Source organism: Saimiri boliviensis, chromosome 16, assembly GCF_048565385.1.
Source record: "Saimiri boliviensis isolate mSaiBol1 chromosome 16, mSaiBol1.pri, whole genome shotgun sequence".
Classification (NCBI taxonomy): Eukaryota; Metazoa; Chordata; class Mammalia; order Primates; family Cebidae; genus Saimiri; species Saimiri boliviensis.
In genome coordinates, this window is record NC_133464.1 from 21,884,916 (window position 1) to 21,902,583 (window position 17,668).

Sequence of the window (17,668 nt, forward strand, 5' to 3'; positions counted from 1 at the left end):
AATATTAAAAAGTGATTCATTGGTAAAGACCAATTCATCATAAAGCAGCAGGGTCAGGTAGGAATTTAAATGAGCCCAGCGGATGGTCTAACAAGAAGAGAAAAGAGAAATTAGAAGGGCTAGAATCTTGGTTACCCAGGTAACTATATACAGTTAGGAAACTGAACATTATAGGAGCTGTGAAACTAAATAATTCAAACTTTGAGTTGTTGGAACTTTAAGTTACCCTGAGCCTTGAGAGGAATGTGGCTATGCAGCCTGGAACAGGTGGCATGCAGGTGCAACTTTTGCCTTTTTTAAAAAACTTCTTTTTCCTGTAAATAATTAAGACAAATGGTGCCCGAGAAAAGACCCCCTCAGATCATTACCCATCCTCATGGAGTAATAAAGTAATCTTCCTTGGAATTCAGAAATCCATAACCAGTCAAACCAGTTGCTGTGGCATATGCACCTTGTCTCATATGAAAAATGTTGTAATTCTCCTACAACTTCTCTGTCTGTGCCTATATCATTGAAACTTTAACTTCTCCACTTTAGAAAAATGCTAACCCTATTTTCATTTGGAATCAGTGTTTTCCTGGGTGACCATCCTCAAGTTTTCAGGCTGAATAAACACTATGCTTAACCATATTTCCTAAATATCATTATTTAAGACTGACAGATCTTAACTGGAAGAAAAAAAAAAAAAAAAGACCAGAGTTGTTTGCTATTACTACTATTTAGTTCATTTGTTTTTAATCTTTTCTGTTCTGACATGCAAAAACAAAGTGTTTAAAAAGAGTATATACAAAAAAGAAGAGCTAAGTTTATTATGATACAGAAACAAATATAACAAATTATTTACAAAAATTAAGATTGGATATGTGACCTAGAACAGTGTTTCTCAAACTTTAATGTGGATGTTTCTCCTGGTGATCTTGTTAAGATGAGAACCCTGATTCAGTTGTTCTAGGATAAGGCCTGAAATTCTGCGTTTCTTTTTTTTTTTTTTTTTTGGATTCTGCATTTCTAACAAGCTCTCAGATCATACACGTTACTGGTCTGCAGACCTCTGAGAGGCAATCATCAAAGACAGCAATGTTCACTGATTGTGGAGACACTTTCTCAAGAGAGCTTTTACAGGCAGGAAAAGCACAAATTATGCCACTGTATCCAAAACCATCTAGGATAAAGCAAGCACTTATTATTTGTTTATTTAACCAATGGGTTCTCAATTAAGGTACTCGGTTTTCCATTTCTGGAGGGCTTTCTTTGACGGGAGGAATTTATACCCTATGGGAGGAATTTATACCCATCCCTAAAGGAAATCCCTTTAGGGTATAAATTCCTCCCCTCAAAGAAAGTCCTCCAGAAATGGAAAACAGAGTACTGTTTTAAAACTAAAAGTTATAAATTTCCCAACAAAATATGTGAAAGCAAGAAGAAAAATGCCATTTCTCCTCCACAGTTTCTCCAACTCCTCTTCCAAATCAAAACAGAATTATCCAAAACATATTTATTAATATACAAAGACATATATATGAAAATACATAGGCATATATTATAACTGTCTTCAAAGTAATTTTCTTAAACTATTGCAAACCTAAACTTTCTCAGAATTTCCATGTCAAATGAAAAACTTATTACAAAGTGATTTGTAATATTTTAAGTGATTAGGGTAGAGGTTGGCTCAGAGTATGTGCTTGATAAAGACTTCTTGGCATATATAAAACATGTTTTTTTTATTTCTCTTAAGTAATCAATGCAATAACCCTATCAGGTAGACAGAACATTTTTCTTCATTTTTTGGAGATGGAATTTAGGTAAGAAAGGCTGAGAAGCCTTCCAGGGTGCTTTGTCCCTGACCCTAGGGATGTTCCTTCTTTATCAGACCATTCAAAGTACACATTTCAATGCAGTGAAAATTAACTTAAGTAGCAAATGAGATATGAGAGTGTGAACACACTCGAAAAATGTGAAAACAATTTAGAAGAGAGCTCGTTTTTTAAAAAGTACATTCTACAAAATAGCTTACTATAATAGAAAATAAGATGCCACTTTTTAAAGAAAAAATAGCTTGAATTTGACAAGTCTGCCCCTAAAAATAAATATGGATGTAAAATTAATGATAAATAGAAAACTCAGGGAAGGTATGATATAGAGTAAGTCTCCACTTAACATTATTCACAGGTTTGTAAACTGACTTTTAAGTAAAATGGTCTAGATTAAAGTCCTAAAATAATTTTGTTTCCTTCAAAGTTGTTTCACTATAATGTCGATGAGAAAAAATTGGGTTTGTGATACATCATTTTGCTTAAATTTGCATTTCCTAAGAACCTATCAATGATGGGATGTGAGGACTTACTATGTATTATTTCATAATAATCTGTATTGTTTTCCACTGTCTCTTGAAATTAGAAGAATAGTATTTCTTAAAAATCAAATATTTAATTGTGCTTAGCCAGCTATTACCTCGAGGTCAGAAATGTCAGTGGGCAAGCTTAATGTAAACTCCAGTCCCAGCAGAAATTACAGAAGCCCTGGGTGGCCAATCTCAGGGGACAGCATTTAATTACCAGGAACAAAATGAGGATGAGCATCACAATAGGCGACAGGGCAGGAGTCCTCATCAGGGGCAGAGATTCCTGGATAGAATTAACAAATCAAGAGATCTCCAGAAACAAAATCATTAAACATTCACTAAGGTCTTGATTAACGGTTGTAAGACAAAACAATGCCAGCACTAACACAGAACAGCCTTATTTGAGCCACCAGCCTAGAAAACAGAGTTGCTAACTTAATTCCCAAGTCACAAACCTAGAGCCTTGTGCATAAAGAGAAGATCAGGTATTGAGGAAAACTCCAGTTTTATCTTTGCCAGGCTTTACTATGATGCCTTCCTAAAGTCTTACCGCAAAGAACTTTTAATTACATGACTGTATCTTACAAAACGGGGACTGACCAAACTTTGGAATTATACTGGATAATAAATACATGTGAAAACCAATTCCTATGGATCTTGGGAAACTGTGTTCCAATTCAGCAATTTAAGGTAAGGTAACAATACTAGCAGGTCTAAATAAAAATTAGTACTATATTATAAGAAATACAATCAGAGGCTGACTTCAATTTCAGCTATAATCCTAAATGTGGTTTTCTAACAGAAGTAAATTTATAGAGCTCCCAATAACGAATGTGGCAAAAAAAAAAAAAAAATCCTGCATTCTCATATGCAAGAGTCATGCAAAGCAACTGTTGGTAACCTAAGGAAGAGTTCTCAGCCCTTCCCTCTGAGCACTGCACACGTCCATTGCATGATGCCATGCTGATAAGATCTAAACAGCTAGAAGCAGCGTGGCAGGGAGCGACACCAATCCCTGGGAAACAAGAAGGCTCCCACTGCAATGACATTCCTGTGGTCAAGTCAGCTAAGGCAGTGCTCTGCCCACTTTAATGCGCACACAATTCACCTGAGGGTCTTACTGAAACTCAGATTCTGATTTAGTAATTCTGAACTTGAGTCTGCTATCTATTTCTAACATGTTCCTAAGTGATACTTGCTACATATTGGATCACACTATGAGAAGCATAGCTGACAAGGTGGGTTATCTCCTCTATCTTAGTCCATTTTGTGTTGCTATCTCTAAGACAGGGTAATGTATAAGGAAAACAAATGTATACCTCACAGTTCTAGAGGTTGGGAGTCCATGATCAAGGCACCGGTAGGTTGGTGCCCAGAAAGGGCCCAGTCTCTGATTCCAAGATGATGCCCTGAACATTGCATCCTCCCGAGGGGAAGAACACTGTTCCTCACATAAGGAGAGGAGTGAAACAGAGACAGCAAATCCACTCCTACAAGCCCTTTTTATAGAAGCATTCTGTCCTCATGACCTAAATACTTATTAGGCCCCACCTCTCAACAATATTTCATTGAGAATAAAGTTTCAACATGAGTTTTAGAGGGGATAAAAACATTTAAACCATAGCATTCTCCAAAATAAATCATTCTAACCAAGGAGGCACGATGACAGACAGACTTTTGAATGTGGGGTATTCCATTAGTATCCTTTTACTGTGTCCTTCAAAAGGCTGTCAAATCTGAGTCAGGTGTAATGCAAAAAAGAGAGTCTAGTGGGCCCAGATTCCAGTACAAAGGGTTCCGCCACTCACTCCTGGATGATATATGAAGCTTATAACAACTCCTGATAGAAGGCACTTGGGCTATAAGGTTCGGGACATGCATCCTTCAACAGGTATCATCTTTCAGTTTGCTACTTGGTTCCAATGCTAGATGAGACATTAGGTGACCATTCAACCCAGAGTGCCACCATAAACTAGGTGCTATGAGATCACTTTAGCTGTAGAGTCCGAGTTACCCAGCAGCTTTCCATAATTAAATAGAAGCAATTTATGCATTCAGGACTGATAGAGCCCCCAAAGGCATGAGTAAGTCTCAAGACGTTCACATTGCCAGGAACTTGACTCTCCATATCTCTGAGCCTCCCTTAACCCAAACCCATGGAAGCAAAGTCCCCTAACACAAATTGGGTTTAGTCATACAATATAATGACGCAAGATAAAATTGTTCTACTTTAAGATTTTAGCACGTCACAGGGATGATACTGAAGAACAATGGAGAGGAAAAATATTTTCTTTTTTATTTTTCTATATATATTTTATTGCACTTTAGGTTCTGGGGTACACGTGCAGAACACGCAGGATTGTTGCATAGGTATATACATGGCAATGTGGTTTGCTGCCTCCATCCCTGTCACCTGTATCTGGCATTTCTCCCCATGTTATCCCTCCCCAACTCCCTACCCACTGCTGACCCTCCCCTAGTCCCCTACAACAGACCCCAGTGTGTGATGCTCCCCTCCCTGTGTCCATGTGTTATTGTTCAACATCTACCTATGAGTGAGAACATGAGGTGTTCGATTTTTTGTTCTTCTGTCAGTTTGCTGAAAATGATGGTTTCCTGATTCACCCATGTCCCTACAAAGGACACAAATTCATTGTTTTTTTATGGTTGCATAGTATTCCATGATGTATATATGCCACATTTTCCCTGTCCAGTCTACCATTGATGGACATTTGAGTTGGTTCCAGGTCTTTGCTATTGTAAACAGTGCCACAATGAACATACGTATGCATGTGTCTTTATAAAAGAATGATTTATAATCCTTTGGATATATACCCAGTAATGGGATTGCTGGGTCAAACGAAATTTCTATTTCTAGGTCCTTGAGGAATCAACACACCATATTCCACAGTGGTGGAACTAATTTACACTCCCACCAAGCGTATAAAGTGTTTCTATTTCTCCACATCCTCTTCAGCATCTGTCTCCATTTTTTAATGATCACCATTCTAACTGGCATGAGATGGTATCTCAATGTGGTTTTTATTTGCATTTCTCCAATGACCAGTGATCATGAGCATTTTTTCATATGTTTGCTTGCCTCAGAGATGTCTTCTTTTGAAAAATGTTCATGTCCTTCACCCACTTTTGAATGGGCTGTTTGTTTTTTTATTGTAAATCTGCTTTAGTTCTTTGTAGATTCTGGATATTAGCCCTTTGTCAGATGAGTAGATTGCAAATTTTTTTTCCCATTCTGGTAGTTGCTGGTTCACTCTAATGATTGTTTCTTTTGCTGTGCAGAAGCTCTGGAGTATAATTAGATCCTATTTGTCTATTTTGGCTTTTGTTGCCATTGCTTTTGGTGTTTTAGTCATGAAGACCTTGTCTATGCCTATGTCCTGAATGGTATTGCCTAGGTTTTCTCGCAGGGCTTTTATGATGTTAGGTCTTACGTTTAAGCCTTTAATCCATCTGGAGTTAATTTTAGTGTAAGGTATCAGGAAGGAATCCAGTTTCTGCTTTCTGCACATGGCCAGCCAGTTTTCCTAACACCATTTGTTAAACAAGGAATCCTTTCCACATTGCTTGTTGTCAGGTTTGTCAAAGATCAGATCGTTGTAGATACGTGGTGTTGCCTCTGAGGCCTCTGTTCTGTTCCACTGGGCTATATCTCTGTTTTTGTACCAGTACCATGCTGTTTTTATTACTGTAGACTTGTAGTATAATTTGAAGTCAGGTGGTGTGATACCTCCATCTTTATTCTTTTTGCTTAGAATTGACTTGGCTATGCAGGCTCTTTTTTGCTTCCATATGAAGTTTAAGGTGGTTTTTTCCAGTTCTGTGAAGAGGGTCATTGGTGGCTTGATGGGGATAGCATTGAATCTATAAATTACTTTGGGCAGTGTGGCCATTCTCACAATATTAATTCTTCCTAACTGAGCATGAAAGGTTTTTCCATCTGTTTGTGTCCTCTCTTATTTTCTTAAGCAGTGGTTTATAGTTCTCCTTGAAGAGGTCCTTTACATCCTTTGTTGGTTGTATTCCTAGGTATTTTATTCTCTTTGAAGCAATTATGAATGGCAGTTTGTTCTTGATTTGGCTGTCTGTTATTGCTGTATAGGAATGCTTGTGATTTCTGCACACTGATTTTGTATCCTGAGAATTTGCTGAAGTTGCTTATCAGTTTCAGGACATTTTGGGCTGAGATGATAGGATCTTCTAAATATACAATTATGTCATCTGCAAATAGAGACAATTTGACTTCCTCCTTTCCAAATTGAATACCCTTTATTTCTTTTTCTTGCCTGATTGTTCTGGCTCTGGCTAGAACCTCCAATACTATATTGAATAGGAGTGATGAGAGAAGACATCCTTGTCTAGTGCCAGATTTCAAAAGGAAGACTTCCAGTTTTTGCCCATTCAGTATGATATTGGCTGTGGGTTTGTTGTAAATAGCTTTTTGAGATACCTAGTTTATTGAGTTTTTAGCATAAAGGGCTGTAGAATTTTCTCAAAGGCCTTCTTTGCATCTATTGAGGTAATCATGTCATTTTTATCTTTGCTTCTATTTATGAGGTGGATTATATTTATAGACTTGCATATGTTGAATCAGGCTTGCATCCCCGGGATGAAGTCTACTTGATCATGATGGATAAGCTTTTTGATGTGCTGTTGCAATCAGTTTGCCAGTATTTTATTGAAGATTTTTGCATCTATGTTCATGATGGATATTGGCCTGAAGTTTTCTTTTTCTGTTGAGTCTCTGCCAGGTCTTGGTATCAGGAAGATGTTGGTCTCATAAAATGAGTTGGGGAGGATTCCTTCTTTTTGTATTGTTTGGAATAGTTTCAGAAGGAATGGTACCAGCTCCTCTTTGTACATCTCGTAGAATTCGGCTGTGAACCCATCTGGATCTGGACTTTTTTTGGTTGGTGGGCTATTAATTGCTGCCTTAACTTCGGCCCTTATTGGTCTATTCAGAGTTTTGACTTCTTTCTGGTTTAGGCTTGGGAGGGTGCAAGTGTCCAGGAATTTATCCATTTCTTTCAGGTTTACTGATTTATGTGCATAGATTTGTTTGTAGTAATCTCTGATGGTAGTTTGTATTTCTGTGGGATCGGTGGTGATAACCCCTTTATCGTTTCTTATTGCATCTATTTGATTCTTCTCTCTTTTCTTTTTTATTAATCTGGCTAGCGGTCTGTCTTGTTGATCTTTTCAAAAAACCAGCTCCTGGATTTATTGATTTTTTTGAAGGGTTTTTTGTGCCTCTATCTCCTTCATTTCTGCTCTGATCTTAGTTATTTCTTTTCTTCTGGCAGGTTTTGAGGTTTTTTTTTTTTTTTTTTTTTTTTTTTTTTTATCTTGCTCTTCTAACTCTTTCAATTTTGATGATAGGATAACTATTTTAGATCTTTCCTCACTTCTCATGTGGGCATTTATTGCTATAAATTTTCCTTTAGACACTGCTTTGAATGTGTCATAGAGATTCTGGTATGTTGTGTCCTCATTCTCATTGGTTTTTGAAGAACATCTTTATTTCTGCCTTCATTTCATTGTTTATCCAGTCAACATTCAGGAGCCAGTTGTTCAGTTTTGATGAGGTTGTGTGGTTTTGAGTTAGTTTCTTAATGCTGAGATCTAATATGATTGCACTGTGGTCTGAGAGAGTGTCTGTTGCAATTTCAATTCTTTTGCATTTGCTGAGGAGTGATTTGCTTCCAATTATGTGGTCAATTTTAGAATAAGTGCGACATGGTACTGAGAAGAATGTATATTCTGTGGCTTTGGGGTGGAGAGTTTTGTAGATATCTATTAGGTCCAGTTGTTCCAGTTCTGCATTCAAGTTCTGGATATCCTTGTTGATTTTCTCTCTCATTGATCTGTCTAATGTTCACAGTGGAGTGTTAAAATTTCCCAATATTATTGTGAAGGAGTCTAAGTCTCTTTGTAGGTCATTAAGAACTTGCTTTATGTATCTGGCTGCTCCTGTATTGGGTGCATATATATTTAGGATCATTAGCTCTTCTTGTTGCATTGATTCTTTTACAGTTATGTAATGCCCTTCTTTGTTTCTTTTGATCTTTGTTGGTTTAATATCTATTTTATCAGAGACTATGATTGTAACTCCTGCTTTTGTTTTTTCTCAACATTTGCTTGGTAAATCTTCCTCCATCCCTTTATTTTTAGCCTATGTGTCTCCTTTCACATGAGATAGGTTTCCTGGATACAGCACACCAATGGGTTTTGACTTTTTATCCAATTTGCCAGTCTGTGTCTTTTGACTGGGGCCTGGGGCACTTAGCCCATTTACATTTAAGGTTAATATTGTTATGTGTGAATTTGATGCTGCCATTTTGATGCTAGCTGGTTGTTTTGCCCATTGGTTGATGCAGTTTCTTCATTGTATTGATGCTCTTTACCATTTGGTATGTTTTTGGAGTGGCTGGTACTGGTTGTTCCTTTCTATGTCTAGTGCTGCTTTTAGGAGTTCTTATAAGGCAGGCCTGGTGGTGATGAAATCTCTGAGCAATTGCTTGTTCATAAAGGATTTTATTTCTCCCTCACTTGTGTGAAGCTTAGTTTGGCTGGATATGAAATTCTAGGTTGAAAGTTCTTTTAAGGATGTTGAATATTGGCCCCCACTCTCTTCTGGCTTGCAGGGTTTCTGCTGAGAGATCCACTGTGAGTCTGATGAGCTTCCCTTTGTGGGTAACCCAAACTTTCTCTCTGGCTGCGCTGAGCATTTTTTCCTTCATTTCAACCCTCATGAATCTGAGGATTATGTGCCTTCGGGTTGCTCTTCTTCAGGAATATTTTTGTGGTGGTCTCTGTATTTCCTGGACTTGACTTTGGCCTGCCTTGCTAGGTTTGGCCAGTTCTCCTGTATAATATCCTGAAGAGTGTTTTCCAGCTTGGATCCATTTTCTCTGTCACATTCAGGTACCCCTATCAAACATAGATTAGGTCTTTTCACATAATCCCATATTTCTTGGAGGCTTTGTTTATTTCTTTTTACTTTTTTTCTCTAAACTTGCCTTCTCATTTTTATTTCATTGAAGTTGATCTTCAATCTTTGATATCCTTTCTTCTGCTTGGTTGATTTGTGTGTGAAATTTGTATATGCTTCGCCAAGTTCTCGTGTTATGTTTTTAGCTCCATCAATTCATTTATCTTCTTCTCTAAGCTGTTTAGTCTCATTAGCATTTTGTCTAATCTTTTTTCAAGGTTCTTAATTTCTTTACATTGGGTTACAACATGTTCTTTTAGCTTAGAGAAGTTTGTTATAACCCACTTTCTGAAGCCTGTTTCTGTCAATTCATCAGACTCATTCTCAATCAGCTTTGTTCCCTTTCTGGTGAGGAGTTGTGATCCCTTGGAGGAGAAGAGGAATTCTGATTTTGGGCGTTTTCATCCTTTTTGCACTGGTTTCTTTCCATCTTTGTGGATTTATCTACCTGTGGTCTTTGTAGTTGGTGACTTTCAGATGGTGTCTCTGAGTGGAAGTCCTTTTTGTTGATGATGAAGTTATTTCTTTCTGTTTTTTAGTTTTCCTTCTAACAGTCAGGCTCCTCTGCTATAGGACTGTTGGAGGTCCACTCCAGACCTTGCTTACCTGGAGATCACCTGTGGCAGCTGCATAACATTAAGAGTTACTGCCAGTTTCTTATTCTGTTATCTTTGTCCCAGAAGGATACCCACCATATGTCAGCCTGAGCTCTCCTTTATGAGATGTCTCTCAATATACGGTGTTCAGGGAATTACTTGAGGAGATATTCTGCCCCTTATAGGAGCTCAAGTGCTAAGCTGTGAGCTCCATTGTTCCATTCAGAGCTGCTAGGCAGGTATGTTTAAGTCTGCTGCAGCGGACTTATAACTGCCTTTTTTTCCCAGGTGCTCTGGGAACTCTAAGACTGAACACAGAAAGACCACTGTCTCAACTGAGACTGCCAACTGACTATTTGGGGATTCTCATCTACTAAGGAACAAGTAGGGAAGACAGTAACAGTGTTGGTTATGGTAACGAAAAATAAGGTTGCCTGAACACTCTCAGAACTGAAAATAATAAGGGTATAATCTAGGTGAGCCCTCCTTATACTAATGCAGCTGTGCACAGGTACAAGTATCAAGGGCTCAGACTCTTTAGAAATAATGTATATCCAAGCTATTTCTCAATTCTGAAATATCCTGTTTCACATCTTCAGCTTATCTTTTCAAGAAAGAACCTAACAGAAATTGTACACAATATGTCTTGATAGAAATCTATGTATAGTATTTATAGAGGCTCTAGTGAATTATTTAGAAAGTTTTACAAAAGAGTCTTTTAGTAGTAAGTAATGGATAGTCATGCTGGATTTGGCAATGGATTATAGAAAGTGGTTTTCCTAAGCATTCAAGTAATGGCAGCTCAGCTACTTCTCACCACTCATCACTCTTTATAGAGAGACAGGTGTACGTGTGGCAAAGGACTTAACACTGAATGAAACCCATGGCAGAGGAATTTTACAAAATGAATTGACTGGTATTCTATTTTTCTATGTACTGCAAAAGTAACCATCTATTTTAGAAGAAATGCCCTGTCCACAGTGGAGCTATTTGTGGTCCCATAAATGAAGATGTGTTTATATTTTATACATTTTACAGCCTAAAACAAATCAAAGGTATAAAGTCTGCCAAACAGAACTACCTAAATTTCCCCTTTGTAATCAAAACTTTCTAATTATATTCTTTCTAGTGAGAACATCTTTAGCTCTGATATATGTACACTCAACATATACACAGAGATTCTAGTCTAATAGCATAATATAGGAGGGCTGCGGTGTCCATTTAAACAGTAATTAGAGCACAAAATCTATACTTATTTCTAACTCAGTAAACTTGTATAGTCCAAAGCATACATTTCTTTTTTATAACAAATAATTTTAGCAAGTTTTTACATTTTATCCACAACTAAGAATATAAGTGCCAAAGAAAAACAAATTATTCTATATTTGCCTTCATTCTACAATGTCCATTCTATACCATTCTAATAAAGTAGAAATATAAATTTATCTCTAATTAGTATTGGTAGGTACGCTGACTATAGAAAATGAAGTTATATTCTATTCAATTCAACAACTTTGTTACACTCAGCTCCTATTATTTCTGAGAACTTTCATTAGAAATAACAAATTTCCTACTAAGAAGCCAAAAATTCGACAGTATTTCAATGACATGATTCAAGTGTTATATATGTAAGCTATTCATAACAAAAACTTTAAGAAGACTATATTCATGGGGAATTTCTAAGCTTTAAAAGCCATCTGTTTTTCTAGTATCTGTTACAAGATCCTGTTTTTCTTTACTCTTACCGTCAGAAATCCAAGGGTCTTCCTAATTATTCTCCAAAAATGCTAAATGCACTCATACCTCATAAGTGCATACAGTATACAATTCAGTCTCTACTGACATATATTATGCTCCAAAAACATGCACCTCTTCTCTCATTTAAAAATGTATTCCTTTAATGAAGGTTGAGATGCTCTTGTGACACAAAATTTACTTAATTTTTAGCTGTAAATTACTAGTAGTGCTAAAATTCTAAAAATTTCTAAATGAAATATGTTAATTCAAGACTGGGTGTGGTTGATCAAGCCTATAATCCCAGCACTTTGGGAGGTTAAAGCAGGCAGATTGCCTTAGCTTAGGAGTTTGAGACTACCCTGGGCAACATGGTGAAACCCTGTCTCTACTAAAATATTAAAAATTAGCTGGGCATGGTGGCAGGCACCTGCAGTCCCAGCTACTCAGGAGGCTGAGGCAGGAGAATCACTTGAACCCAGGAGATGGAGATTGCAGTGGGTCAAAATGGTGCCAATGTGCTCCAGCCTGGGCAACAGAGCAAGACTCCAACAAGAAAAATATATAGATATGTATGTATATATGTGTGTGTATATACACACACACACACAACACAAACATACACACACTAAAATGAAGTATAAATAACTTGACCAAAGCCACACTGCTAGTGAACAAACATGATCTGAGCCCAATCCTCCTGATTCATAGCTGGTTTTCTATTATGTTGTTATGCTCCTTTCATCTCACTGATTACATTAGGAGACAGAATAGAAGAAAATAAAGTGAAATACTTTAATAAAAAATATATCTGTCTGAAAATACAAAATTCAAAGTTCAATCATTTACAGTAACAATCTTTAAAAAACAAATTTCACAGATTCCATTAGCCACCTTCTGCTGCACTGCCCCCACGGATGCTGAAGGCACTGGCACACACCCTGCACACTCCAGGAGTATGTAATCTTTCAACGTCATTGCAGGATTTTTGATCGGGACCAAGATGGCCAAAAGGGAGCTTCTCCAGAGTGCAGCTCCCACAGAGTGAGACACAGAACCAGAGCGACATTCATGTCTCAGAGCAAGGCACCAGGTTTGTTCCAAAGAGTCTGGTTGAACAGAAGGATTAACCCTTAAAAAGGAGGCAAAAGCAGCCCAAAGGGGGCGAGCCAAGGCAAGGCGGGGCACTACCCCACCCGGAAAGTGTATCCAGGCACTGAGAATGTTTTGGGGTGGGGAGCATCACCTCCTTGGTACTCTGAATCAGATACAGCACTTCAGTCTGAGACTTCGGCAGCACACGGAGGAGAAAAACGTTGCCTGGCTGAGAACCGCTCTGAGTTGCAGACCCAGGTGATAGCCCAGGCCAGTAGCCCCCACCAGACCAATGCCTTGTCAATGCAGACTAACGCAGAGACTTGTACTAACACCAAGAAAGCTTGCAAAAAGGAACTGTCCATTCCATAGAAGGAAGAGTTGAAAGCCGGGAGCAGGATACCGCCAGACAGGCCCCACCCACGTGAGATCCAGCAAACAAAATCCCTCTCCTGGGAGAGTTTCGCAGTTAACACATCAGACAGAGCTCCATCCAGGAGCAGCGGGCTCTGCAGAAGGAAAGAAGCCCACCATGGGGAAGATGGGGCTAATCCCACCGGCGTAGGCAGAAACCAGGCAAAGAATAAACAGCAGACTGGCTGAGATAGAGGCAGCCCAGCAGTGCCTCCACAGGCAGACAACGGAGACTATCTCAAGCAGCACACTGACACCTGCATTAAAAAAAAGAAAGAAGCCTCATATCGAGAAATAATCCCAACTTTAACAGAAAGGATGTCCACTCAGCGATCCCACCTGAAATCACCAACTTCAAAGATCAAAGATTGATAAATCCACCAAATGGGAAGAAACCAGCACAAAGAGGATGAAAACATCAAAGTCCAGAATGCCTCTCCACCCCAGAGAGATCACGATTCACCACCAAGGCAAAAAAACAGGTCAAAAAATGATTTTGATGAGCTAACAGAGGCAAGCTTCAGAAAGATGCGTAATAAAAAAACTTCTCTGAGCTTAAAGAACATGTTCTAACCCAATGCAAAGAAACTAAGAACCTTGAAAAAAGATTAGACGAAATGCTAACTAGAATAACCAGCCTAGAGAAGAACATAAACGACTTGATGAAGCTGAAAAACAGAGCACGAGAACTTTGTGAAGCATATGTAAGTTTCAATAGCTGAATTGATCAAGCAGAAGAAAGGATATTAAAGATTGAAGATCAACTCAACCAAATGAAAAGAGAAGGCAAGAGAAAAAAGAGTGAAAAGAAATGAACAAGGCCTCCAACTGGGGGTTATGTGAAAAGACCTAATCTACACTTGACTGGTGTACCTGAATGTGATGGAGAGAATGAATCCAAGCTGGAAAACACTTTTCAGGATATTATCCAGGAGAACTTCCCCAACCTAGCAAGCCAAGCCACCATTCAAGTCCAGGAAATACAGAGATCACCACAAAGACACTACTCAAGATGAGCAACTCCAAGACACATAATCCTCAGATTCATCAGAATTGAAGGAAAAAATCCTAAGGGCAGCCAGAGAGAAAGGTCAGGTCAACCACAAGGGAAAGCCCATCATACTCACAGTGTATATCTCAGTAGAAACCCTACAAGCCAGAAGAGAGTGGGGGCCAATATTCAATATCCTTAAAGAAAAGAACTTTCAACCCAGAATCTCATATCCAGCCAAACTAAGCTTCATAAGTGAAGGAGAAATAAAATCCTTTATGGGCAAGCAATTACTGAGAGATTTCATAGCCACCAGAACTGCCTTACAAGAGCTCCTGAAGGAAGCACCAAACACAGAAAAATACATCCATAACCAGCCACTGCAAAAATGAACCAAATGGTAAAGACCAACGACACAAAGAGAAAACTGTATCAACCAAAGGGCAAAACAACCAGTAACAAAATGGTAAGATCAAATTCACACATAACGATACTAACATTAAATGTAAAGGGGTTAAATGTGCCAATCTGGCAAACTAGGTAAAAAGTGAAGACTTATTGGTGTGCTGTATTCAGAAGACCCATCTCACATGCAAAGACACACACAGACTCAAAATAAAGGTATGGAAGAAGATCTACCAAGCAAATGGAGAGAAAAAAAAAAAAAGCAGGGCTTGCAGTTCTAGTCTCTGATAAAATGGACTTTAAACAAACAAAGATCAAAAGAGACAAACAAGGGCATACAATGGTCAAAGGATCAATACAGCAAGTAGAGCTAACTATCCTAAATATACACGCACCCAATACAAGCACCCAGATACATAAAGCAACTTCTTAATGACCTACAAAGAGACTTGGACTCCTGCACAATAATAGTGGGAAACTTTAACACTTCACTGTGAACATTAGAAGGATCAACGAGACAGAAATCAACAAGGATATCCAGGACTTGAATGCAGAACTGGAACAACTGGACCTAATAGATATCTACAGAACTCTCCACCCCAAAGCCACGGAATATACATTCTTCTCAGCACCACATCACACCTACTCTAAAATTGACCACGTAATTGGAAGTAAATCACTCCTCAGCAAATGCAAAAGAATAGAAATCACAATAAACCCTCTCTCAGAGAGACTTCAACTTAGAACTAAGGATTAAGAAACTAACTCAGAACCACACAGCTTCATGGAAACTGAACAACTGGGTCCTGAATGTTGACTGGATAAACAATGAAATGAAGGCAGAAATAAAGATGTTCCTCAAAACCAATGAGAACAAGGACACAACGTACCAGAAACTCTGTGACACATTCAAAGCAGTGTCTAGAGGAAAATTTATAGCAATAAATGCCCACATGAGAAGTGAGGAAAGATTTAAAACAGACACCCTATCACCAAAATTGAAAGAGTTAGAGCATCAAGATCAAAAAAAACTGAGAAGCTAGCAGAAGACAAGAAATAACTAAGATCACAGCAGAAATGAAGGCAATAGAGACACAAAAAACCCTTCAAAAAATCAATTTGCAATCACAAAAAATTAATCCAGGAGCTGGTTTTTTGGAAAGATCAACAAAATAGACATACTGCTAGCTAGATTAATAAAAAAGAAGAGAGAGAAGAATCAAATAGATGCAGTAAAAAATGATAAAGGGGATATCACCACTGATCCCACAGAAATACAAACTACCATCAGAGATTACTACAAACAACTCTATGCACATAAATCAGTAAACCTGAAAGAAATGGATAAATTCCTGGACACTTACACCCTCCCAAGCCTAAACCAGGAAGAAGTCAAAACCCTGAATAGAGAAAAAACAAGGGCTGAAGTTGAGGTAGCAGTTAATAGCCTACCAACCAAAAAAAGTCCAGATCCCGATGGGTTTACAGCTGAATTCTACCAGACATACAATGAGGAGCTGGTACCATTCCTTCTGAAACTATTCCAAACAATATAAAAAGAAGGAATCCTCCCCAACTCATTTTATGAGACCAACATTAGCCTGATACCAAAACCTGGCAGAGACTCAACAAAAAAAGAAAACTTCAGGCCAATATCCATGATGAAATTGATGCAAAAATCTTCAATAAAATACTGGCAAACCGATTGTAACAGCACATTAAAAAGCTTATCCATCATGATCAAATAGGCTTCATCCCAGGGATGCAAGGCTGGTTCAACATACACAAGTCTATAAATGTAATCCACTACATAAACAGAAGCAAAGACAAAAACCACATGATTATCTCAACAGAAACCAAGAAGGCCTGCGAGAAAATTCAACAGCCTTTTATGCTAAAAACTCTCAATAAACTAGGTATTAAAAACTCTCAATAAACTAGGAATTAAACTGGGGGTTATTTTGCTCCCTGGAGAACATTTAGCAGTGTCTGGAGACACGTTGGGCTGTCATGTCTGGGAACAGGGAAGGTGCTCCTAGCATCTAGTGGGCAGATGTCAATCAAGATGCTGCTAAGCATCCTACCATGCACAGGACAGTCTCTCACAACAAATAATTACCTGTCCCCAGTATCAATAGTACCAGGTTGAAAAAGCCATCAAGCAATACACGTATGCTTTTAGCATATCACATGACACATGTTTTAGTGCCTGGTATGTGATAGTAATTGCTAATAACAGATTCATTTATTTCCAACCTCTTACAAGATTTGAAACTGTGTTATTTCCTTCATCACATTTCCTATGTGGCAGATTAGATCATTAGTCAGCAAGCACTGACTTTGCCTTCTCTAGCTCTATGCACTGACCCTCTCCACCAATGTGCTCTGACCAATCGAATATAGACAGAATTAACCATTTACCAATTCTGAGCCTCATCTTTAAGAGGCATTTTATCTTTCCACTTGCTCTCTCGCAGTCCTGCCAACAACTGTAAGAGTCCTCTGAAGTGACTGCCTCCCCTTCGTCTGGGCACCAAAATGGATATACCTGGAAAAGATCTACACACATCCCCACCAGCCAGACCCTGGAGCAGAACTGTCTGCTTGAACTCAGAGGTCAGAGCCAAGCCAAGATGAATGAAGCCTGGATCAGCTAAGCCTTAAGTGATGTGCAGACACATCAGCAAGGAATGAATGCTTTCAGTTGTATGCCTCTGAGATTTTGTGGTTGTCTGTTATGCAATGATAACTGACCAATAAACCATATGCCTTTCTACCACTATTTTTATACAATTTTTCCCACACCGAAAAGCTAAGAAAACCCCAAGACATCTTTCTTACCAGAATCAAATCTCTCATAGAGAAATACACAATCACAGCATCAGCATTGCCTGTGATTTATTAAGTGCTTTTCTTCTTCACTCTGTGTTCAAGTTTATATATTTAGGTATAAGAGGTTTTATTTCCAATGGAAGATAGGGCCAAAAAGCAACCAAAATTTGGCTATTAATTCAAAACCTCTTCAAAAAAAGCACAGGAGATGAATAGAATGAAAAGCAAAGCAATAGCTGGCATGCACTTTT

At 38.3% G+C, this 17,668-nt stretch overlaps 1 protein-coding gene across 1 annotated transcript in view; it reads right to left on the reverse strand.

Moving 5' to 3' along the window:
* The window catches only part of GPC5 (glypican 5), a 1,382,768-nt gene that overhangs the window by 1,295,824 nt on the left and 69,276 nt on the right, over nucleotides 1-17,668 (reverse strand). The gene's annotated exons all lie outside the window — the stretch shown is intronic.